The 26837-nt window shown below is 41.4% G+C and overlaps 1 long non-coding RNA gene across 1 annotated transcript; it reads left to right on the plus strand.

Moving 5' to 3' along the window:
- The first annotated feature begins 209 nt into the window (after positions 1 to 209).
- Positions 210 to 20684, plus strand: LOC148120661 (uncharacterized). The gene is made up of 3 exons (XR_015739149.1): positions 210 to 448; positions 15059 to 15169; positions 20479 to 20684. It is a non-coding gene; the product is annotated as an uncharacterized LOC148120661 (long non-coding RNA).
- Positions 20685 to 26837: the final 6153 nt, after the last annotated feature.

Raw genomic sequence — 26837 nt, forward strand, 5'->3', positions numbered from 1 at the left:
GTGTTCTCTACTTTTCCCACCCTTCCCTCATTCCCATTTCTTCACACAGCACTTCATTCTCTGAGTTGTAACTCTAACCTTTTCTGGCTCCTCAGGTGCCCAGGTAAACAGTTTCCTCTGGGGCTATTAGCAGAATGCGTTCACGTGTCTGATTAGCTTTCCCAGGCAATCGAAACCATTTCTTGTCACTTGAAATAATCATTCCCAGATTAATACTTAGATGACAGTTTCAGCCTTTAAGTTTCTAAAGCCATCATATAAGTGGGTAAGCTATGCCGAGGAGGACTTTCTAAATGGATTAACAGCAAGGAAATTTTTTTTTCTGTTGCAGGAGGAGTGCGGGTTCTGAAGACATAAACAAGGAAAAAGAGCACAGAGCCCACCTTGAGCAGGGGAAGAAGACTCACCTTCCCCCGAATCACTGCAGAACGCAACGCCGAGCCTGCAGGTGAGCACTGACTCTCATCTGATCCATCATTTCTCCTTTATAGCCCATATCCTTCAAGCTAACCCCAGCTTTCCACACAGGTTCTAGCTCACAATTTTCCCTTGTCTTTTATTTTCTTATCTAACCTGGTAGGATCCAACATTCTCCTCACTATCTTAAAAATGCTTAAAAAAATGTATACTATATATGTAAATTACTAATTATATATTTATATAGATATAAAGTAGATGAATAAATTAAAAATCATATTTTAAACACCAGTAGCAGGGTTTTTCCTATTTTAAGTTATCAATTATTTTCTACCTGCCTAAAATTCAGATACATGAGATGTCAAATTTCTACACTTTTAGAACTACACCCCCCCCCCCACACACACACAGAGAGAGAGAGAGAGAGAGAGAGAGAGAGAGAGGTAGAGGTAGAGTGGAAATTATACCCAATAACTCCTTACAAGCAATGAGTGGAGAAAACTCAGTTCCTGCTCATTTTTGCATTTTAGCCATCATTTGTCTATGAAATCACACACAGTTTAATAAATTCAAGGTTATAGCAACAAAACCAACAGATCTCCTCTTCGAAAATAACTTACGAATTTGCAATTCTGCAGAAATGCAGAAAAATGCCTAGGTTCATACCTTTAAAAGAATATGATAGGTGGTGTCCAACATTTAACTTGGGTTTTGAAACTCCTTAGGGCTCCTACTTCATTCATAATGTGAGCAATGCATTTAAGTTAGCTATTTATTTCTTCTAAAAGAGGAACTATGAATTCCAAGCAGTCAGCAGATGGTACATATAAAAAGACCCAGATTAGAGTCTTGTCCCCAATAACTTCAGTCAACTATGTCTCTAAAGACCTACTCTATCTCTGTGCTGCTATTAGGGAACACACTCTCAGAAAGGTATTCTCTGATGAAGATGAATAAAAGCAAAACCCTACTCAGTACCTGCCCTTTGTTTAAGAGGTGTGCGTATGAGTTTTGGATGGTGATGCATTTGAACCATATGCTGACCCATTGTTAGAAATGATAGTTAGGAAGCAAAGGACACAAAGAGTAGGAAAACCGCTTGCTATTGGCTTTATTAGCTCTTTCCTGGAGATGCTTTTTTCATAATCAGGGCAAATTCGTAACTCTCTTCATAGAGTAGAAAGTAACACACAAGACAAGAAAGCCTAGAGTAGATATTCCTGACAGGCTGTGCTCTGTTCTTCAGTCATGTTTTTAGTATATGACCCGTGTAAGTGCCCTGAACGCTGTCAGGCGTGTGTGCTATGGTCACAGATGGCCACGCCCCTGATATTAGGAACCACCCACTTCTTGGTTCAACTGGTTACATTCCTTATTCCTAAGGGGAACCATATCTTAGTTCTGTCTAATCTGCATTTTCTCCATATGTAAAATGGCCCCCATGAAAACACCAACATTTAAATTTAAAGTGAAGTTCATGTATATATGTGTAAATCAGTTGTTATTCTGCCTCGCACATCATCAATGCTGACACATTTTATACATGAATTGTATCATGAAGATGTTACTACTGTTACTGCTGTTAGGTATCACTGGATCTGGGATGGCCTAGGTAAAGTGTTGGTAGACAGAGAACTTACCTGCATCTGGAATTCCTTAGGGTGTTTCTGTCTGTATGTCCTTTCCGTATTTGTGCCATGTGGGCTATGGAGTAGATCCGTTGGAGGAGGCTCTGAAAGGGTCTTAAGGTTGTCCATGTGATGTGTATTATCAAATAGACATAACATGCTGCAGAAATCTTGGCAGAACTTTTCTTAGCTTTTTGAATCTTGGAAATGTTGATATTAAATTCCTATCTGAAGAGATACTAGGATTGTTTTTTTTTTAAATTTTGGAGAAGATACATCCGTTCTTCTCTATTGGTACTCTTGATTCATTGCCTCCATAGCATCTTGTAAAACAATCTTTTGTTTCAAAAAATAGCACCTAATTTTACATTTCTTCCACAAAAGGTCACACGGGCTTCTATCACTGCTTTGTTTTTCTGAGGCAACTAGAAGAGGAAAGGCACGGTTTTCTTTATCAGCCTTCTAACCCTATACAGCATCTTCAAGACCCCTTTAAGGATTTACATGGCACATTGTTTTTTAATCAGAGTGCTGTCTCAATTCCATGTCTTTGTGGTGTGGTGTGGAATAAAGAATGCAGAATTCTCAACAGCTGAGATTTGAGTTTCTTCAGCCAACAAAACCTCTTATGAGTGTAGACACCATTACTCCCTCCCCCCAACAACAACTATTATGAGTGTAGACACCATTTCTCCCCCCACAATCAACAATTCTTATCAGCGTAGACATCATTTCTCCCTCACCTCCTATTGTCAGTCACTTTGACCAAACCCATCATCCTGTTTGTTTATAATACTGGATCTATCATCAATTATTTTTGCTCTAAGGGACAACTAGCAACTTAAATAATAGTATTTTTTTAAAAAAAAACTCTTCCTAAAAAAGATTAATTTAGTTTATATTTATGAAAATTTTGCTTCCATGTATACCTGTGCACCACATGTGTGCCTGGTGCCAAAGAAATCAGAAGAGGGCCATGGACCCTTCAGAACTGGAGTTCCAGATGATCATGAGTGCTGAGGACTGAAAGTCCTTTGCAAGAGCAGCATATGTTTTTTTAACAGTTCAAAGCTGTTCCATAAGTACTAAATGGTTTCTTTCCTCAACACTTCCCTCTCACACAAACACCAACCCAGAAAGCTACTTAAAGGATATGTGGGAGAGTAGAAACACAATGATTGGAAAGATCACTGTTACAAATTGATTGACCAATGGCAGGTGGATGACTCAGTTATGAATTAGCTGGTCAAAAAGGAAACTCACAATTCATTCTGAAACTTTCCCTTGCCCAACTGCATAATTCTAGGATGTTACTGTGCCTGGGTTCACTATTTGCCCAATCTGCTTTTTTGTTCATTCAGTTTTTGTAGCTACACAGTTTTAACATTCATTTTTTTTACCATCTTCAGGTTTCCATTACAAAATATGGTGCTATTGTTCTTCAGCAAAGCTTATAAGTTATTATATATTATATACAAACATGTCTATAGGTAGGATGTGATGAATTTTTTTAAGAGGCTTGCTTTAAAACCAGTTATAACATAATTCTCTACCAAAATCTTAACAACACCCAAAGATGTTTACTCTTTTCAGAATGGCCATTCAGAAAAAAAGTCAAATAAAAGTTGTGTAAAGTAACATATAAATATTTATAAAGAAAAATACATACCAACCACCAGTTGGTTGAGTAAGTACCAAATGTCCATCTATTCTCTGCTTATGTAAAAATATTATCACTTATAATATACATCTGAGAATTTATAATATGCAACTGAACAAGAATCTTTGTAATGGCTCTAGGAACATGGCTTCCCAGAGAAAATTATCAAAATTAAGAGGAAAAAAAACATAGAAAAATGAAACTTGTAAACTTGAAGTGTCAAAATATGTCCGTAATGATTATACAATCCTTTTGCTAATTGCAGAGGGCTGTCAATGTTTGTCTTTATTCTAAATATTTGGCCAAATAAGGAAATAGTAAAACAAACAAACAATCAAGAACCAAACCAAAACAAAAAATGTATTTGCAACTAACTTCTCCATGTATTACATAAATGAAGAGAAGCTTAATTCTTCTTGCTCTTCCAATGTACCTATGTACCTTAAACTATTAGCTAGGTCTACTAGCATGCGTGTGTAGACACAGGTTTATTCCATACGGTGTGAATTCAGGTTCACCATATGGTAAGAACACCAGCACTTATCTCTCCTGCTACCTGCACAAAGACTTTCCCTATCTTGCAACCCACCGATATTCAAGTCATTCACCATTCCTTTTCTTTCTGTAGAGTTTGTCAATAATCCTTAGCTTAGAGACCCTCATTGTCTTTGAGCATCCTATACGAAAGTACATGCAATAGTTTCTCATTCTTGATCCATCCCTGCAAGTGTCCCACACTTGTTAGCAATCGGCCTCTCCTCCCTGAGAAGCCACAGTGCACAAGTTCAGCCATGGTCAAGCTTTAACTGCAGACCAACCATCTGGTTAAGAGAACCTCCATCTGCCAACAGCTTTTGGCAGTCTGGGGAGCAATTTTCCTAAAGTAAAGTGAGAGACACTCGTGAAATAGCAGCAGAGAGACAAGTTTATTGAAATTTTCCCACTTTGACACCCTTGGGTCTGCTAAGGCCAAGTCCATACTTAGAAAATGCCATCAGTGTTACTCGACTTCACAATTCAAAGAGAGTTCAATGTTCTCCAGAAGCTTAGATCAATCTGGCACAGCTCATTCAGACATTTTTTTCCACACTGGCTCAGCCTTTACGGACAGTAGGCTAAACAAATGACCTAAGGGGTAAGACTCATTATGGGCAAGATTTCCCATGGAGTAGTCTGGTCATAATGTCACAGGTTTAAATAGTCGACAAGGTCATCATATTGTAGCACACCTACTGAGGAATCTGTTTAGGTCAGAAATAAAATAAAATAAAGATGGCTGCCTCTTTGTGTCTCTTTCTGACATTTGGTAAGCTGGTCCTTACAATTCTGGAATCTCTTAGGGTAGAGGCTGTAGTATAGTCTGACTATTCAGCCTCAAGATACAAGAAACTCTGATTGACCCCAGTGAATACCAAAGCTGGCAGCTCAGGCATCAGAAACTGTTTGATACACAAGACCAGCAGTCTTAACCGGTTCCTGCCAAATTCATGATTCTCTCTCTTTGTTTATTGCAAGTTTGTTTTCTTTATTTCATTTGTACTTTTTAAGAACCTGAAATATCATGTATCACACAAGCCACATATGCATATAGTATGGCTGGGTATAGCTATGCTTATTCTCCATTTATTATATCATATTAAAACAAGAAAGCATTAAGTAATCAATGGTATTTTTGAACCACAGTAGATACTAAAGTAGAAGAATCGCAAGGCATTTGCTGGGATACCTAGGACTGTGATGGAGGGCAAGCCAAAGACGAGCAGGAGAAGAGGAGAAGTTAAGAGTAAGCAGAAGAAGCAGTCAGTACAGAAAGACAGGAATGGAGAGGAGCCATGGCTGCAGAGGCTCAAGAAGGAGCAAAGGCAATACTGTGACTTCTCTGGAGGCCTCACAGCTAGCCATGACTTGAAACACACATACACAAACACACACACACACACACACACACACACACACACACATACACACGCGGGGGGGGGGATTGGTAGTACTTTCTCTTTATGAATGAGTAACTAGAGTTTGTGATTTCTATGTTAAGCACCCCTTGGGTTAATTATCACCAGAAATTTGAATAGGAGACGAGCTGACTCTGGTTTAGCCTACAGAACAAACATAAAGGGTTCTGCTGTCTTTTGATCAAGGATTGATTAGCTGGAATTGGGTTTTAGATCATTTGGGCTGCAGTGCCTACGAGGGTAGTGAGAGCAAACAGCGATCCCACCGCTGCCCTCTGGGCTCTGCTAAGTGCTTTGTCGCTGTTATTTGAACCCACCCAGAATCCAGGGCTCAAGGCAGTGCAGGGCTCTGTTAGTGCCTGGCTCAGGTCTTAATCAGATGAGGCGGGAGATCGCGAGTCAAACTCAGGAGAAGACATATGTGTGAGGGACCTGGTAAAATGCATAGAATCCACACATGGGGAAGGTCAAAGAGTCTTTGGGAAGATCAGTGGCCTAGAGGTGACTAAATGAATACAGCCAATCTGAACAATTTAACTGGTGCCAAAAATGAGTGTACCCATAACGTCCTGGAAGTGAGGCAAGCCCTGGGTGAGGTCCTGGACCTCCCTTGATGATTAGATGCTAAGCAGTGCCTGCCCCATGCCTGGCAAACCCCTGTTTAAAATGCCTATTGCTCTCACTTGGGTTTTTATTAAAGTCAAGTCTGAATACAAATCAGATCATTCATTTTCATCTGCCCATTTTCCATTCTTGAAAACCCTACCAAAAGCCGACAGTTAATATCTGTTCTTCAGATGAGAAAAGACAGAGAAAACCTCAAAGGTTCAGAGCTTTACATACCGGTAATGTGACAACCTCCCCTTGTCTCTCCTGAGAGAGTAACATGCAAGAAAATCCCTATTATGGGATCCAGAAGGAAGGAGGAAGCTTGGGCCGAAGTCCAGAGCTGTCTCTGGAATAAGTAAAATGCATTTGAGTAAGTTCCCAGCATGGAGGTGCTAAACTCCACAAAACTGAGTCATTCATTGGTCCGTCATCAAAGATAAACTGTTACCAAATGAATCAAAATTCTTAAGCCGCTGAGGTAAAAGAGAAGTTTCTGAGCTCACACTGTCTAGGCAAGCGTTTGAGTGTTTTCTTGGATGAATCGCTCACATCCGCTTGCCTTAGGTGGCAGACTATACAACCGACGCCAGCGATCGGGCCACGAAAGGGAGGTCATGAAATGGATCTGTCTCCTCTGGCTGGGTTTTATTCCTCCTGGCGTCCCTGGTGGGACTGGTGAACATCAGCTACAGAAAGCCTCTTACCTCATTGCTTCCTTTGATGCTGCCTTCCACACGTGGGGGCTAAGTCAGTCGATGGTGCGGGTTAATCATAGGGTTGACAGTCCCTACATCAACAGTCCTTTTAAATCTTCTGCTTCCAGATTTCCCAAAATACTCTTTTAAAATTGACAACAGCTTTTCGGAAGTACAATTCATGCATTGTGCATTTGACTCACTTGTCTTTAAGTATGTTTGGGGAGCCAATCAACTATCACCACAGCCAATTTTTGAACATTTTCATCACCTCAGAAGCTCGATCCTTTCTAGTAGTAGGCACACCCCATTTTTTTAGAACCCTTTCAGTCTCTGGAAACCATAATTTGCTTTGTGTTCTTATAGAATTGCCTATCTGGTTGTTGATAAAATGGGACCACCTGGCAACTTGCCTTGTCTGACTTGCTCTTTTGACTAGCATGTGTGATGCATTTTAGGTGTTTTTATTGCTGTAGACTGGAGCAATACTTCACAAGTTTGATGCACAATTCCATTGTATGAACTCACCACATTTTTCTAATATATCCAAGAATGATAGATGCTTGGGCTATTCCTACCTTTTGGATATTGGTGACAATACGTCTGTACAAGATCTCCCAGCTGTGTATTCTCACCTTTCTTGGCTCTACATCTAGGAGTGGAGCTGCTAGAGGATAAGGTCTTTTAGTGTTCCATCTTTTGGAGGACTTGGCTGTATTCCAAAGCAGTAGCGCCATTTTGCATTTCAACTAGCAGCAAACAGAAGTTATCAATTCTCCACATCCCCACGATCACTTGCTAGTATCTTTTCTTCTATAGTGATACTCCTGGGTACAGTATTCAAGTTAACATTGTCTTTATTAATTAGGATAATACAGTTTGGTTACAATCACTCTTCCACTTCAATCAATATGCACCTGCTCCTAACAAGTTCCACCCCCCACTAACTCTAATGTCTTTCTGTTTTGGCATTGGTTTTGGTTTGTGACCCACTGGGTTTAACCATGGCTGCCTGCATGAGCAATCCATTGAAACACGGGCACCTCATCAATGGCCACACCACTGAGGACAGAGCTTCCCTCTTCCCCATAGCTGATAGTTGCTAGGAGAAAATGAATAGTCATGACCTTCTTTTGCATTTCCCTAATGGTAACTAATGCCTGTCCTGTTTTCTTTTATGATTATCGGTTATTCGTATATCATTGGTGGAAACTGTTCACTCATATCTCTTGAAAGACGCTATTAAGTTCATGAACAGGCTCATGACAGGGTTCAGCTTTCTGCCTATCTATGGCGAGATCATCACGCAGTAGGTGCCTGGAGAAAGATTCATGAGTTGATCAGCACCCAAGGCAAGATCAAAATGACAGGACTATAAAACTGTGCTAGATAAACACCAGAGCCTGAGAAATAGTTTCCAGAACTGTACCTGTCAGTTCAACGTGCCAAAATGACTAATCTACAACTCCCATATAAAAGACCCTTTTCATTTCTTTATGTTAAAATCTTTAATGATGATCTTAGGAGGCGGGGCATTTGAGAGTGAGTGGTCACTGAGGCTCAGCTCATGACCAGCAGTTGTATCTTTATAAAAGAGATTCTAAGGAGATTCCCAGCCCTTCTACCATATAAGAGTGTATTGCAGATGGTCTAGGCAGCTGATTCTTACTAGACACCTAATCCGTTGGTGCCTTCATCTTAAACTCTTAATGCGGGAAAATTGTCTGTGTTCTGTCAATCATATTTTAATAAAACGCTGATTGGCCAGGCAGGCAGTATAGGCGGGAAAGCCAGACAGGAAGTAGAGGTGGAACAAAGAGACTGGGAATATTCTGGGAAGCAGAAAGCTCCCTCTGCCATTCCTGCCCAGATCACCAAAGAAACAACATGTGAGCTGCCACGCTGAGAAAGGTACTGAGCTGTACAGCTAACATAGATAATAATAATGGGTTAATATAAGCTATAAGAGTTAACAAGAAGGCAGAACTAATGGGCCAATCAGTTTATAATCTTATGGAGTCCTGTGTGTGATTTTCCTTGGGGTATGCCGGTTGTGGGGTACCGGGTGAGACAAAAACCCCAACATGAGCCGGACCCTCATGTTACAAACTCCCAACATCAAGAATCTAGAAAACTACATTCACAGTGTCTATGAGCCATACAGACTATGATATTCTGCTGCAGCATCCTCAACAGGCTAATATACTATCTGACCAAACCAATTGTGACCACGTAGGCTTTTCTGGCTGTGATTGGCTTCTATAATCATTCAAAGGAGTGTGGTAGCATCCTAGCAAGTGTGGTAGCCCAATCCAGCTGGGAACCTTACCAGCAGAGCCCAGGTTCCTCCGAGAAGTGTGGGTCCGGGCTGCAGCTGCAACTCTGGCCCCAGAATCCCAGTCTGACTTTTCTATAGCCAGCGTCATAGATTTCAGTCTCGCTTTGCCAGCCAGTTACAAGGATGTAGAAGATAATCCGTTGGCCTGTATCTATGTAGTATATCCTAGACATCCTATTTCTCCATGAAACCTTGGCTGACAGAAACGGAAAGCAACTTCTCTGCCTCAAAGGACTTTTTTTTTTTTTTACTACAGTGCAGAGACTATAAGAAGCAGGCCGTGTGGGTTAATAACATGCTCTCTGGAAAGCGGGTCTACTCAGTGCGTGAACAGCAGTAGGTTATGGCTCCATTAGCTTCCTCACCTCACAGGTTGTCCTCTGCCTTTTCCCCAACCTTACCCTCCAACCCTGACAGGAATACTGCTTCTCCCCTGGCCATCTGTGCTGTCTCAGAGGTGGGTTTTATTCTCAGAACTAGTCAGAAGCCTAGCTTCTAGTGTACAGAGTCCAGAGTTGAAGCTAACGCCAATGCAGGGGACAGCTCCACAGTAGTCCTCATGATGCAGAAGCTGGGGGACCCTGCAGTGCCTGGGACGGCCCCACAGCATATGCCATGGTCCAGAGGCTGGGGGACCCTGCAGTGCCTGGGACGGCCCCACAGCATATGCCATGGTCCAGAGGCTGGGGGACCCTGCAGTGCCTGGGACGGCCCCACAGCATATGCCATGGTCCAGAGGCTGGGGGACCCTGCAGTGCCTGGGACGGCCCCACAGCATATGCCATGGTCCAGAGGCTGGGGGACCCTGCAGTGCCTGGGACGGCCCCACAGCATATGCCATGGTCCAGAGGCTGGGGGACCCTGCAGTGCCTGGGACGGCCCATGGGACCGGCCTACAGCAGATGCCATGATGCAGAATCTGAGAGACCTTACCTTACAAATATGGCTTCATCTCCAGCTTCTTCCTTTCTTAGGACGGACTAAGGAGAATGTCCCTGATTTGATAAGGGGTATTTTCACTCGAAAAAATATTTCAAAGCCTTCAAATGTCTATAATCACATTGAGACAATAAAATAGAATTTCAGATCTTCTCAAGGAATGGACTTATGGAAAGATCTCCATAGAAAGTGGAAACTGATTACTGCCCCCATAAGGCTGTTGTTCAATGACTGATTAATAAAGTTTTTGTATTATTATATTAATAACTAAATGCCTTCATGGAGAATGAAATCCTTGATGTTAACCACAAAAGAGTTCGCTTCATCTTCATTTATTTGTGATGGACTCTCAGTATGGAAAATGAACTGCCAAGGTTCTTTCATTTCAATATGAGCACATAGAGCAGGATGTTTGGCTTGAGTTTCTGAGCTGCAACATTTGCTACCTGCTGAACATGGCTGCTAACAGCAAGCTCAATTGCCAGTATTTGCTTCTGACAATGGAATGAAAACTTCTTCACCCTTTTAAACTGACATCTTCCCACTTGAAATTAAAAGTTTCAAAGTAATAATTATCTGTATGTAGTATTTATTACCGTAGAAAGATCTGTGAGCTTGGGTTCTCTCCTTTTAAGAATTAAAACATGCCCGGCAGTGGAGGTGCATGCCTTTAATCCCAGCACTTGGGAGGCAGAGGCAGGCGGATCTCTGTGAGTTCGTGGTCAGCCTGGTCTACAAGAGCTAGTTCTAGGACAGGCTCCAAAGCCACAGAGAAACCCTGTCACAGAAAAAAGAAAAGAAAGGAAAAGAAAAAGAATTAAAACTTATCTTCATCATTCTCTGACTAAAAGCAGGGGGTTTAGGCTAGCCTTTTCCAAACCTGAGTTATTGAAGAAGTGAGATCCATAGCTTGGGATGCTGGGGACTACTTGCAAAGCAATTCAGAGAAGGCACACAGATTGACTGCTTAGTGGGACACTCCACAATCTCGTCCTAGCAGCAAAGTCTTTCTCAAGATAGCTCAGTTTTTGGCAAAGTGTGGTTTGCATTTAAATTTCGGCCTTCACAGATTTGGAAGGAAATGTTTTTTTTTTTTCTTGTTGGGGGAGATGTTTCTGATCCTCATACACTTACCTCATCAAAGTGTGTTTCCATTCTGTCCATTCAATGTCGGAGAGGCCTCATTAGGGCTCATTTTATTAGCACTGTTAGAGGGGACCCCTGTGATGAAGTTACGTCCTCTGTGAAAATCCCAAGAGGCCCTAAGAATCTGTGCAAATTTGTAATTCTGTCTCAGAGAAACCAGACAAAATTCTTGCTTCCTTTGCTCCCCAAACCCTTGGGGAATTGACTCGTAACTGGCTTCGTAGCTGGCATGCCCACTTCACAGGCTCTGTTTTCCACTGTGGCACTTACGGTCTAGGCTTTGATAGCCTTGAATTCTCTGCCACCTTTTAAAAGGCTCTTAAATACTATTGCATTCTAATAGGCCATTGGCCAGACTCATTAAGCTCTTGGCTCCTTCTTCAGAGGAGAGACATGTGGGGAAACTAAAGCTATTGAAAGAGTCATGCCTTTCCACTTATAAAATAAGAAAGAAGAGGACTCGCCAACCCGCCCAGGTCACAGGACCAAACTAGTCGTCAGTTCCTTCTGAGATGTTAGACCTGTTCTATGCCCCCTCCTGCTCACCTAGCAGGTGCTGGATTTCATCTGCCTGTTGTGGGTGTTTATTCCCAAGTATTCTTTTTGGAGTCTACTCCCCAAGCACAGCGTAGTCATTAGTGGGATCTTACAGGCAATTTTCATGTATGTATACATCTAAATGTCTTTGCAGGCATATCTGTTTCACAACAGGGGGGATTATCTGTCTCTGTCTGTATTAGTTAAACCTTGGTCTTATCATGTTAGAGGAAAAGAAGATAAACTCCCACAAAACATTATATCAATATATTTTAGGGCTAAGTGTGCACCCATTATCTACCTCCTGGTCGCAGGCAGAATTCCACGCATTTGCTTCCTTTCTTGGCAAAACATAAAATTGTCCCTCACTGGAATCTTTCTTTGCAAGTGAGTCAAACTCCTCTCTATGGATAAAATTTCCAAATCTCATTCGGTTCCTTGCATGTGTATTATGAGTATTTTATGAGAAAAAAGAATGTAAGAGGATATCCTTTTTAAAATATTTATTATCATTATGTTTAAAGTGTGTGTGTATGTGTGAGTGAGTGAGTGTGTGTGTGTGTGTGTGTGTGTGTGTAGGTAGGCATTTGCATGTATATAGAGGTATCCTGAAGGGGCCCGAGGCATTGGATTGGCCTGGAGGTCTAGTTACAGGCAGGTGTGAGACACCTGACAAAGGTCCTGGGAGTCCAACTTGGGGAAGAGAAGTATGAGCTTTCAAAAACTGAGCCATCTCTCTATCACCCCCAACTTATCTTTAGCCAATTAAAGTGGTTTCCTCTTACCCAGGCTTATTCTGTTTCATACTAAAGGGCTCTCCAAAGAGAAAGCATCACTTGGTGCTTTGCCCCAAGGTCCCCAAATTTCAAATGTATGGAAACTTTACGAGTTCACTTATGCTAAAAAGAAAATGTTGACAACATCAAGGCATGTGGGTTCTTTGTTCCATCTTCAGCAATATTTGTGTTTGTCCAGTGTGTACCTGGCCTTTTATGATGTTCTAAAGCAATGAGGTACTGTCTCTATAGGAGATGCTTATTGGTCTCCATGCTGTGGCTCCTATGAATCAGCTGGACAAAAATCCATTAAATGTTCTTTGTGTTTACAGAGAAGAAAAATAAACAAAAACTAAAGACTTTTATATATTGATATTTTTTTAGTTCACAGGATTAATTTTCTAGCTTCTCCCTTCTGGGAAAACTAAGAGATCCTGCTTTTTTTTTTTTTTTTTTTTTTTTTTTTTTTTTTTTTTTTTGGTTGTTGGTTTGTTTTGTTTTGTTTGTTCCATGTGGTCTGTATAGCCTTTTGATGCTGATGACAAATGGCTAGTTTCTGTGGTCTGAACAATTCTGATTGAAGCTCACACTCGTATAACCTCCCTTCTATAACCTCCCTTCCCATAGGCCAAAGCATGTCAGAATTCAAGGTACTGGCAGCAACTTAGGCTAAGTGATCTCAACACACTTCTGAACACAGGATTTCCTATATGAAAACCAAAGAGGCTAGTATGAAGCAAACGACATCTTAATATACTTCGGTTTCATTTTTTTTCTCATACTTTTGATACTTACATAGGAGTGAAAATGCCAGAACCTCCCCTCTAGGACAAGATTAAAGAGTGTAGTCACCAGAAGTATGAATTTCATTCTCATTGTGTGTGAATGGGATGAATAGATGGCTGAGGGACAGTTGGGCATCTTAGATCATATCAAAGTGTGTGGTGTCAATCGGGATTATAGAAGGATGATCAGCATGCTGACTGCACACCAGATGAAGCATTTCAAGAAGGAGGCCCCTGAAAGTCCCCGAGGGCATTGAGACACGACACTGAGATGTTGGTCAGGGACATCCCCAGTCCACAAGAGCAATCACCGGAGAAGAAGCTTTGAATGTTCCTTACATCAGAGTGCTCAACTAGCGGCAAACGTTGCTGGGCAAAAACACTATTTGAGTGACTGAAGTCAGTTCTCCTCCCTGCTCCTGCCTTTGGAACATATCAAATATTTCTTCAAAACTCCCATCACACTCAGTCTGTCGGTTATTTATTCCCTTTGAAGTTGACTGGATTCTGCTAGTCAGCACTCTTATCGCTGTGACGAAACACCTGAATCAAATTAAAAGGAGGGAAGTTTGGTTCAGTTTGTGGCTTGGAGCATTCCAGTGCATGGTCGCTTGGCCCCATTGCTTAATGTTTGTGATGAGTGATGAGGTAGAACATCGTAGCAATAGTGGTGGAGGAAACAGCTCCTCTCGTGAAAGCTAGGAAGGGACCAAGGCTCCAACACACTCTACTTCCTCCAGCTTGGTTAATCTCCTAAAATTTTTCATCATATTCTTGTAACATCACCAGATGTGATCAAGTCTGAAACATGGGAAGATTTGGAAGAAATCTGAGACCCAAACTACAGTATGGTTCTTACTAGAAAATCGAGGATTAAGTTGAATTACTAAATTGGCTAATAATCTAGACTAGTTTTCATAGATCCCAATATTAATGACAAAAATGAGAAATACTGACTTAGCCCTTTTATATAAATAATTTGAGTATACTATCCTGAAGAAAGAGAAGACTGAGCTATTTTTCAGGGGAAAAAAAAGAGACTTATGGGGAATAAAAAAAAGGTATAATTTTTGTTTCATTTCTCAGGAACCTTGAAAATTATTTTCTATCTTGTAATCTTTGGTTCATTTATGGCAGTCTTTATAATAATTAAGAAAATAATTTAAAATCCTACCAATATTTATTAGTAATTCAACATATAGTCATTTGATTCTGTCCTGTATAAAATACAAATTCTGTTATTTATGCTGTCTTGGTTTATGTCATAAATCTCAGAACCTTTCTGTAGCTTTAATGAGGCAGAAGGGTTCTGTATTGGCTAGACTAAAGTATGAAATTGGATGTTTGAATTTGCAGTATTGCTAGTTAGGGACCTGAGTTAAACCACAAAAGGAGTCCGCCAAGCACCTTTCCCAACTGATACTAATTGACTTTCATAGAGAAAGCAATTTAGCACGCTACGGTGCACCTTGAGTGTCCCATAAACCTGCATGTGTCATTTGAAGCTGTGAGCTAAAAATTGGGTCCTTTCGAATGTTGTCCAAGTTACTGAGATTTTTTCCCTTTTTATCAGATGTTGTTTCTATCCAGAACCATTTCGGGGAACATGCTTTCTTTGATGAACTGAGAGACTGTAGTAGGGCCATACTGGTTGGTTACTTCCTTCAAAGCCATCAGAATCAAGGTAAAGAAATGGCCTGTCTGTTGGTTAAACACTGGTTAAACACATTATCTTAGGGAATTTTAATGACAAATTTCTCACTCTGTTTATTTTAGTTAGATGTCATACCCTATGTTTCCTAAGCCCAACTCGAGTCTTCTCCCTTCTCGATTTCCATCCCAATTAAGTGGGATATTTCTGAGAAAATGCTGATAAAAATCATTAATTGGAAATTAAATTGGTAAATTGTGCTTGGTAAATGTTGGCTTCATGACTTCTTAGATGACTTCTTTTGGTTTTCGAAATTTGATCAAAAAAGATGGGTGAAATAAATAGATGGGGAAAGATAACTAGAGAAATTGGGGGAAGATAAGAAAATAGAGGAAGGGGATTCAGAAAACAGGCCTGTTTTGAGCATTCACTTTTTGATATTTTTATCTTAAATGTATTTATTTTGCATCTTGACTGCAGTTTCTCTTTCCTCCTTTCCTTCCATTCCCTCACCCACAACAACCATCTCCCCCTCAATTCACTCTTCCTCTATTTCTGTTCAGAAAAGAGCAGGCCTTCCAAGGACATCAACAAACTATGGCATGTCAATTTGCAGAAAGACTAAGCACCTCCCCTGTATTAAGGCCGGACAAGGCAATTCTGTATGAGACATATGTTCTCAAAAGACAGTAAAAGAGTTAAAAGTTAGTCCCTGCTCCCACTGTTAGAAGTTCCACAAGAAGACCAAGCTACACAACTGTCCCATATATACAGAGGGGCTAGACATAAGTTGTTTATGTCTAACAGCAAAGTTAAAAGTAAATCTACAGAGATGAATTTGCCTGGAATGATGTCATGGCTATTAGAAAAGAAAATCATGGCATCACATGCTATTATCTGGGGGTGATAGAAAGGGCACGGCGGATGGAAAAGGGCGGCAGGAGAGAGATGTAGACAGTCGGGTAAAACTGGCCGTGTGATGGGTGAAATGTAGGGAAGTGCTAGCAGTGCAATTTTTAAGATGTTAGATGAGAACAATGTCCACAAATACAGTGAAGGCTGACTCCAGCTGCATGATGCTGTCTAGAGCTTCAAACTGTCACAAACTCAAAACATTAGAGATCATTTTGTTAAAAAAAAAATCCTAGAGGTTAAAAGTCCAAAGTTTCAAGCTCTGAGATTCAGCTTGCAAGCTTGGGTAGGAGGGGAAGGGGATTTCCTTGCTTTGCCTTTCCCTGGTCTTTGATGGCTCCTATCAATCCTTGGTGTATCTCACATTTTCGTATTCTTAAGTGGTTTCTTCTGGGACTTGTACCCAGATTGACCGTTAAGAGATAATCACTTCATGACTTGCTTCCCTGCTCTTATAGTTCCCTGTCTCTCACTGACTAAGTCACAACTCAGAAGTTAGTTTTCAATGGTAACAAAAATGAGTTGCATGTATACAGTGCTGGATTCCTTCAAAGATGAACTGTCAAGGCTTAAATAGACATGTCTTACCATATGGGCAAATAGATAAGTCTAAGTAAACATAAAATGAAGACTTTCAAGTTGCTTATGTTTTGTAACCACATATTGGGATTTGGAACACTTTGAAAGAATTAGGATGACAGGACACAACAGTTATACCATAACAAGGGAAGAAAATGAACAGATTTCCTGTCATTTAGGATAAATATCAAGACAGAATCATTTTCCTGATGAGTTTGTGTCTACTTACTAAAAGTTCAACAGGAAACCAAATAAATAGGATTCACTCTAAACAATGACAGGAACAGAACCACTCTTTCTTTGCATCTTCTCTTTAACACATGGGTTAAGAGTACAGGTGATCCAAGAGTGTAAGCAAACATGAACTACATGTTATGCTTCATGTCTGCAGGACCTAGAGGGTAGCGCTGACTCAATGGTATTCTTACAAAGTGTATCTTAACATTTTAATCCAAAGGGATTTTATCTAGCAAAGAATCATCACCATCAATAGTGTTGCTTATGCTCCAATCCTCTTTTCTTAAGGAAAAAAATTGCACTGATGTCACAAATACAATTTATGTTTGCCATAAATACAATTGGAAATCATTGTTGAACAAGCATGCAACCTAATAAGCTATTCAGAGGGACTCATGTCAGTTCCAAAGGAGTATAATCACATGGCTTTGCGAAGGCCGAGATTTTCCTATATGAACAGTCATGGCATACTTCACAGCATAATGTAGAACTTGGTCTCGTGGTTTGGCAAGCATATTCCCTTTTCCTCACACCCAGACCCACCATCAGAAGTGCTCCTACTACGTGCACTACATAGGGTTTGGAGATGCTCAGTGTGGCAGCCTCAGGAGCCCAGCATACCTGCACGCTACATAAGATGTCTCCCACACAGAAAATAGAGTTGCTTTTAGACTCTCATTAACCAAAAATGCACCAGGAGAACACCATGATGTAAAACTCCCTGTTACCCTTGTCACCGCAGAGGAGTTCTGTACCAGAGGGACAACTCTCAAGGAGCCATGACACAACTAGATGCTGCTGTCCTTCTCCACGGAAGCAACATCTGTTGTGTAATGTCAGTGATGGTTGAGGACAGAGGGACCAACATCTCACTCTAGGCAGTGACTATATCCAGACAATTCCAAAGGGAAAGTTGAAGTGTAAAGGTGGGTCCTGTCTGATCAGGGCCCATGAGGGTTGAGGCGTAGGAAAAAGGTCTGAGGCCATTCGTTCCTTAAAAGTAAGATGTGCATGCTGATGTTGAAACAAATGTCCAGTAACATCCACTGTTGGGTTTTTATCTGTGACACGTACATTCGTATGCAAATAGATGCTTCCCATCCTTAACCAATGAGCTAGTGACAATTGATAGCTCTTGGCAACTGAGGCCTTTTGGAGGAGGGAAAGATAGTTTTCTTCAGGGATGTGGCCCCTGACAGGCCACCCATGCTCCGTGCAGTAGATGGCCTTACACCCAGGCAATACTGGAACACAGTGAACTAAGTGATTTCAAACAGAGAGTGCATGAAGTTGAAGGAGAAAAGTTGTGGGAAGAATGGGGAAGACTTTGTGAAAAGGGGGCGGGGACTGATGTGACCCAAACACACTACATGCAGGTATCAAACTCTCAAGCAGTAAAAGGAAAAACTACAGGATGATTGCCTCATATGTGGGTTATGTGCTGGCATTACATGACAAAGTCCCTGAGCTGTGTGCTTCACTTCAATCAATATTCTGAAAAGAACTGAGTACAGCTAAAATGTTATTTACAGTACAAAGTGCCATTTAACTAAATATATATATATATATATATATATATATACATACCTAGATAGAGACGGGGGTTAGGTAGGGTTTATTGTGATTGTCTCCGGATGGCTCCTGTTCTTGACAGTGTGTTCTTTAGTGGCCCATGCTGCTTAGGGTCAGCGTTCCTCAGCCCATGTTATAGAGTTGTTCCCTTTTAGTATTCTTCATATTTAGTGCACAAAGAACTTCCTTTTTAATGAAATCTAGGCTTAGATACTGTAGCTCCTAATTATGATTCAAAAGCTCCCAAATATTGGAAGAGATGTTCTGGAAAATTTGCATTTAAATATTTAAATTTAAATGACAGCATTTTCAAGTTTTAAATCAATAAACAAAATAATTATTTTAGCATTTCCCCCCATGCTAGTATAGCTTAGGCGACCTGACTGTGCCTTGAGTCGGAGCAGTGAACAATGGTGAACAGGACAGAAGGCCCCTCACAGACCCCATGGTTTATCACCTTTCTCAGCGTGCTTTCCTGGGGGTGATCTTGACTGGGATCCTTAGTCACAAAGCTTTAACAAATACACGCACTCATATGAAATTCCGGTGGCCTTGATTAATGAGGGACGCTTTAGGAAAGATGTCAGAGTCCACACAAGTTACTACAGCTGTGGATTCCCTTTTGTCATAAATCCCCACAAAGGATGCTGGGATCTCACAAGCCAAATGCTCAGTAGAGAGCACTATGGTGACGATAATTTAAAAAACTGGCTCAAAGTCAGGGAAGGTAGCATATGCCTGAAAGTCAGCACTAGGAGCGGAGGCAGAGGCAAGAGGGGTTCAAGTTTTCACAACACAGTGAGTCAGCAACCAACCCAGGCTGTGTTAGAGCCTGTCTCAACAAACAGCAAAAATGCATTCCTATTTATGGATAGGATTTTATTTCTAACAAAAACTATCAACTCCCAACCCCACTGTGTAGCTACTGCCTCGACCAGCAAGGAGGACGCAACACTTGACTCTTCTTTCAGCAGCTTATTCAGGAACCTTGAACAATCTTCTGACCCTGGGGAAAGCCAGCCCACAGTTTAAATAACCTCTGGGTAGCCAACCCCAGCAAGCCACGTGGGAAATGCAGATAGGTCCAGATATGCGTGGAAGCAAGCCAGATCCTTAGCCTTAGCCATATATGGAGTTGTTTACGAGCACTCACCATCGGGGAGGTAGAAGGCAGAAACTGGTGCCATCTTTAAGGTGCAGCACTACACAGCTCTCTACACCACTGGTTACTAAGAATTACTAACCTGCTCTTTCCTGCAGAAACATTTCACAGTATCTGAAATAAGAAGGGACTGAGCTAAGGAGAATGCGAGAGCTGGAAGAAGAAGGGAAGTCATATGTTTGTTTCTATAGTAGTTTCTTCTTTCTCACCTGAACCTTCCCGTTCTGAAGGCAGGTGGAAGCTAGGGGGAAAACACTGGAGTGGAGGCTCAAAAGTTACAAGACTTGCAGGGTACCTCCCTGAGGTTATAAGAGCAGCAAACAATTGTTGGGAAAAGGGACTCTGCAAAGCTGACTGTCAGTAGAACAGGAAACCCCAGGGATGCACTCTTAGGGATTAGAATTATCACCCAGGCTTCCTAGGTAGACCTTCTGTCTGCCCATACTACTGTAAACAGTCTTACACTGATGTCTCCATAAGGACACCAGCATACTCAATGGGCTCACAAAGGCAGACTTGGACACAGTGGCTTCTGTGGTCCGTCATCAATGTTCAATCTGCACTAAATAGATGGTCCTTCATAGCTTTATAGGAAAAGGCAGAAAACATGATCTATTTGCCTGAATACTTTAGTTCCCCGTATTTCTTTTCATCTGTCCTCTCTTATCATCTGAGAACCCCAATTACGTGTGCCTTTGTATTTGCGCTGCTCAAGTCAATAATACTACCGACAGGCGACTCACAACTACAGTTAGGTGTTGTGATAAAGTTAGCCCTGATACTCAAAATCTGAAGTCTGCTTCAGTCACTGCCACGCAGGTTCTGTCACTCTAACTTCTGCTGATTTATTTGCTTGTCAAACTCGGACCCTTTACTACAGACTCAATGAAGGAAGGTGAGTATCTCAACCATCTTGCTCAACGTTACACCTCCAAAGCCTACAACTGTGACTCATAAAGGAAGATGGCGCTGAACGCGTGACCATGTTCTAGTCACTGTCTGGAACTGTTGACACACTTCCTGACAAAGAAGTTCAGAGAGTGCTCCTTAAGGAAATAGGTGTCGGGGAAAAATATTTCCTTATCATTAGAGGTCACTATTAGTTCATAAGATGTTTTAAATGTTTTTTCACTATCTATAGTAGTGTTTCCAAACCTTTTATGTGTTTTTTTTTAAATTTTATCACATTTAGACAAGCAGCTGAAGCACAGGAAAGAGAGTTTTTGCGCCTGAACAAAAGTACCCCACAAGTGAAGGGAAGAAACCATAAGACCACTGAGTGAAAATATCATTACCAGGGTGGACTACATCCCTATGGGGCCCAGGAAGCCCCACCAGCCATAAAAGCTGTAGAAGTCACTGTCGACCGCATGCTGGAACTGGATGGCAATTCCCACTCTCTGAAGACACTGTGTGTTTTGGCTGTGGGACATGGAGGACAGGGCGGAGACTGAGCAGCAAGGAAGCTTCTCTTCTGGCTGGTATCACAGTGCCAGGGGCCACTCCATGGGCTGCTGGAAGACAGTTGGCACTCAGCTTGTTCCTTCCTGTCCTTGTGCCACACCAGCCTCATGAGCAAGGCTGAGGAAAGCTACTTTGTTCCTCATTTAAAATTCTTTCCACGCTGAAGTACTTGTGATGCAGAGGGCTCCTTGGTCATCATAATTTCCTATATTGCGCTATTAAGGCCTCCATCGGCATGCCCGATCATGGATTTTTTTCCTTCCTCTGTATTAAAGACCCAGGGCTATCTTTTATCACATTTACCTCATTCTCTCCCTCTTCATTGTGCAGATTTTCCCATGGGGTCTCATGCTTTGGATCCCAGCAAGGGTTCATTAGCTCAGTTCTGACTTTCGCCGTCTTTCCCTTGAACCCTGCCAGTTCTAGGAAATGGAAAGCCAACTCTTCCATTTCATTCTCCCCTTTTCCATTTTCCTCGTAAAATCAAAGATTAATAGAGAGAATACACATGACTTTTCCTATACTGTGTGCAGCCAATTTTTTTGCTAAGAATTCAACTCAACTTCAGTGGCATGCCTTACCTCTCAGGGTAAGGCCACAGTTCGATACCGAAGTCTGCTTTTCCTATGTATGCTACTTTTAGAGGCTGTGATATGTTCACTAGCCATCAGCCCTTTGGGGAACATCTTCATACCCAGGAAGTAAACACCATTCATCAAATAGGCACATCACCCTATTTCCTATCATGTGGGGAAGGATGCCTTCTCTGCGATTCCCCACAAGGCTCCACTGTTCTCAGAAATCTCGGCCTTGGTTGCATGTCTCATCACCCATCTCCACATGGAGAAGGCACACCACCCTACACCACATGGGGAAAGGTAGGTGCATGAGATTGGCCCTGGCTACGCTCTACCGTCAGACATACTATCTAGTCTCTGTTGCAGGTCTCATTGCCCATCACAGGATCCGTGCAAGCACTCCCTTACACTCATCTTCACCCTGTCTGGAGAATGATGAACAAATATCTGTTCGCCACATATAGGGTACAGATGACAGACCAAGAAACAGATTCCACCCAGATAAATCTTGGTGAGTCAACAGATTTATTGGGGTTATTACAGGAGTGTGAATGAGGGAATACTTATGGGACCATGAGTTATTAAACTCTACCACCAAAAAGCACACACTAGCACAAAAAGCACAAAGCTGCATTCCTGGTACTCCTTACACAACTTTCAGAAAGTTACATTAACCATTCTTATTTCCTTGGCAAAGGGGAATATGAAGCTTATAACTTCCTTGCCCTCCCACGTCTTATAAGTTCGCTTGGCTTCTTGAATCTTATGGGCCTATCTCATCTCTCTATTGTTCTCAATAAACAGTGGCCACTGTATTCAACAAGGTAGATATAGACATAGATATACACACACACACACACACACACACAGAGAGAGAGAGAGAGAGAGAGAGAGAGAGAAATACAGACAATTACCTGCACTTTGTTAGTGAATGCAGGCGTACAATAAGCCCTATAAAGAAGTAAGGGCTTAAGAAAGCTGCTTGACACAGCAGAGGGTATCAGTGATGGAACTGAGATTGTGATTTTACCAGGATGGGAACAGGAGAGACAACAGAGTCTCTCAAGCCTGGTTAATCAAGGCCATGATATCAACTTTAAAGCAATCAGGTTCAGTTGATGATTCCGTCTGCTCCCACAGCATCATGTTTAGAACCATTGCTGCAGTCAACTGCTTTTCTCTCTGGTAGTGGCTTATTTTAGTCACTTGCATAGAGCGCTTTGCTTTTGGACATTATTTAAAGTTGTAGTTGATATTGAGGTAGTATGGGACAACAAGAGCAAGAGGGTGCGTCGGCAGACGACAGACACGGATTTCGCAATAGGTCATGGGAATGAAAAGCACGATCCTCTACAGCCAGTAAACAAGGAAGTGGCCTGAGTCTGGAAACAAAGGAAAGTGAAAAGACAGGAATGAGAGAGGTGACGGCATTTATGGAGTGGGACAGCAGCATGTGAGGTGACGGCATTTGGGGAGTGAAGAGTCTCGACAGCCAAAGGCTGAGATACACACAGAGCAGGGTGTCATCTGCCCTATGGCTTGCTCTTCTATCTAAAGAGATTTGAAGGAAAGACATCTCACCTTTCTTAGCAAAGGGAAAGGAGAGATGTTCCAAGAAGGGCCTTGTCCGACAGAGTCCTTACCTTGACAAGTGCTTTGCTGGGGCATATGAAACATCCCGGGTAAATTCTTAGAAAAGTTGTGGAACAAGTTCACCTGTTACATCTGTGTGTGTGTGATGAATAAGTGTGGTATCCAGTGGGTAGGGTTCCAGTTCTCTCAAAGGCGTGCAGTGAAGGAGGAACAGTAAACATTATATTGTGTTACTGTTCCAACTCTCAAGCCCCAAAGATAATCAGGTCTCCCAGAATGTGTGCACCTATGAGCAGAACTCAGTGACCGAGAGAAAAAGGTGCAAATACCCGAATTATCAGTTCACACTAATTGCCAATGACTTGCTGTTCTATTTATCCCATTTGTTTGCTGCCCTTCTACAGCTTTAGGAAAATTTCCCTTGACAGTACTCAGACATCTGTGGTAATGTGTGATCTTTAATAAAGAAAATGAATATTAAGTAATTATAGACTGTTATACTTTTAAAATGCTATAAATTTATGACCATTTTTTGCAGTAACTTTGAATTGTAACAATGCATTTTTCTGTCTTTCAAGCATATTCACTAGGGTATAGAATAGCAAACAAAACATGATAGATGATTCAGGAAAAAGAAAGCAAAGCTATGAGCAAGACTGGAGCCACAGACATGTTAGGCTATGAGTTTGAAAGCAAGTCATGATAATAGGAAGAAGTTGTCCTATACGTAGGACACAGGCTGAAATAGTCCTATACACATCAGGGAAACACTGCAAGTCAAGTGCTAAAGCCATCCTGAACTCACAGAAAACTGCAGGGAAAATACTGAACCAGCTTGTGTTACAGCATTGAGCCTGGCATGGACCAGCATTGCTGGATGATACAGGCAGGTCACAATCATACAAACACTAAAGCTCTACTGTTCAATGTTCAGTGATGTCCTAATCCACACAGTGCAGATGTCTTCAGAGGGACCTCCACGCACTGCGACAGCAGGGCAAAGGAATAGTAGCGTTACCTGAAGATCCTGCACACAGGAATAAGGATATCTTCAGTACTAACTTGCTCTCTTTGTCTAGACTGCAGTTTAACCAGAAGATAAAACAAAAAGCCATGCCCAATATTGCCTTCTGAAATTATAGTAACAGGAATATTCTAACTCTCTTAGTAGCCAGCCCTCTCCTCTTATGAGCGCTCCACGAGGGTAACTAACATAAGCTAAGACATATTTTAAAGGGGGAGAATAGAATTTATAAAGGATTTTGAGGGCCACAAAAGAATGTGAAGAATTAGGATGGGAAACAATTGCCAAGTCAGTGGCGTGAACCTGAGGAAAAGAGTTGAGGCCAACCAGCTGTCTATGCGGCATGGTACTGTAAGATCTCCAGGAAGGCATTTTTTTTCCTGACAAAGAACTTTTGTCATAAATCTCAACAATGGATTTAATAGCCAAAAATCTTAATACAGTCTTTAAGATTGTATTTCCAATAGTGTATTGAAACTGATCATTTCCTTCATCAGAGAGTTGGATCTGTCTTTTAAATTTTATTTTCTAGTCACACTGAATGCTAGATACAGAGAACATGTTTCTACTTTGCCCATCCTTACCCCTGTTTAGAGAATCTTCAGGAATCCTAGAAGTGGTATGTGGAGCACTTCGTTACTTCTCTCAGCTCTTCCACCATGCTGCATTGCTGCATATACCTGTTACAATGGAACTTGCCTGTTCCTCGCCCAGATGCAGAGGAACTCCCCACTAACTGATGCTGAGTTTGGTCATTAGAATGTCACCAGATGCCACATGATCAGTGACTTGAAATGTTCTTACAAGGTTGAGTAATTTTTCTCTTTTACTTTTTGCTTTGCCGTCTATTCTGGATAACCAACGTTCCAACTTTGTGGCCAATATGTGAAGACAACTTGGGCCAAATACAAAGTTTGGAACTGAACCCATCTGATAATAGCCAGGATTGATTAAACTTTAGTAAAACCAGAGATGCATGGAATGTAAATAATTATTTTTTGTTATAATCCAGTGATTCAGTAATTTTAAACAGTATTATGCCAATGCTTGACTAAAACACTTTATCTCTTGCTGAACAGAAAAATAAATTCCAGGCAGCTTTAAGCTATAAATAAGAGTTGAAAAAGCTTGAAGTATCTATGTAGAGTATAGGGAAATATTCTAAAAATTTAAGAATAAACTAAGAGGATAAATATAAAATGTATTGTTATTATATATTTATTAACTAAAACATAAAAATATTGCTTATTTATTCTATACTTAATGCTCAGTAAAACAAATACACTAGGTAATGAGATAATTCTGGAGCCCAGATTGGAAGATGACACTTGAATTACGTATGAATACAACCATCAACACAATGTCATCCATAACATTTAGGATCAATACAACCATAAAAGTCAAGCAACCAATAGAAAAATGTCCCAAAGACAGGACAGAAGAAAAACTCCTCATGGTTAAGTGTCAAATAGAAAGATGCAAAATTCTCTCTCATTGTCAAGGAAAGGTAAAACAACATGATAATGAGATACTGTTTTGTGATTAAAAGATATACCAAAGGATCCGGTGGTCCTAAATCTTGGTGAGGATGTGAAATGATAGGTTTTTGTATAATTCTGGTAAGAGTGTACCAAATTGGTACACGTCTGCTAAAGAATGTCATCTAACCAGAGCCAAATCCAAGTTCATTCAACACCTCTGGTTAAATGTCACTAGCCATGAGAAATGCAAATTATTATCTGATATCAATCAGATAATAAAACGTTCAGGCTCCTTCTCTGCCTCTCTGTGAAGCAATGCTTAGCTGCTTGCTCTAGGAACTATTTGCTGCAAAGATAAGAGTGTGAGGTTGCAAAGATAATCCGCTTATCGTGATTAACACCTTGCACACACATGCTTTTTCCCAGAGTCTTGTCTGACAATGCCCACCAGCCCAAATCCCTTGTGTGGAGGCTTAGACACGGGTCTCTAGATATTGCTTCTTGGTTCACCAGCGTTCCATCACAGTTCTCGTTGTTTGGTTGGCAATCAGACCTGCTATTCATTGACATTCTATAGTAGAGCATCCTTCAAGAGTGAAACACAGCATGCTGACCCAAAGTTGTGCTTGCCCTGACCCTGTGCAAGATCCTGATCCAGGATGACTTAACTGTCTACAGTTGTATTCTCTCCTGCAGGAACTGAAAGGCATCTCTAGAAATGGTGTCAGAGGAGGGTTTAGCTCTCATGCCTTCTCTGAGGATCTAAAGAAAACAGAAACCATCTCTCTGGGGTTGTGGCAAAGAGCAGGCGGCAGGGTGACATTTCATTTGAAAGCCCCTGCGTGCCCTTTGCATCTGGAAAGTGTTCACCAATCTGAGATTCAGATCTCAAGTGGTTCAATTACGGGATGGAAACAGTCACCGTCAGGATCATTCCTAAACCTCCGATGAGTTACGGCTCCATGCTCAGCTCTCTGAGTGGGGTGCACAGAGTGACTTGGACTGTTGTTTGTGTTGGCGCTGGAGGCAGCTCAGCTGCGCCAAGGCTGGTCCTCTAACTGGAGCATTGTTTCACAGAACTGACCAGTTGCTTGATGAG

This window comes from Myodes glareolus, chromosome 10, assembly GCF_982192425.1.
Source record: "Myodes glareolus chromosome 10, mMyoGla1.1, whole genome shotgun sequence".
Taxonomy (NCBI): Eukaryota; Metazoa; Chordata; class Mammalia; order Rodentia; family Cricetidae; genus Myodes; species Myodes glareolus.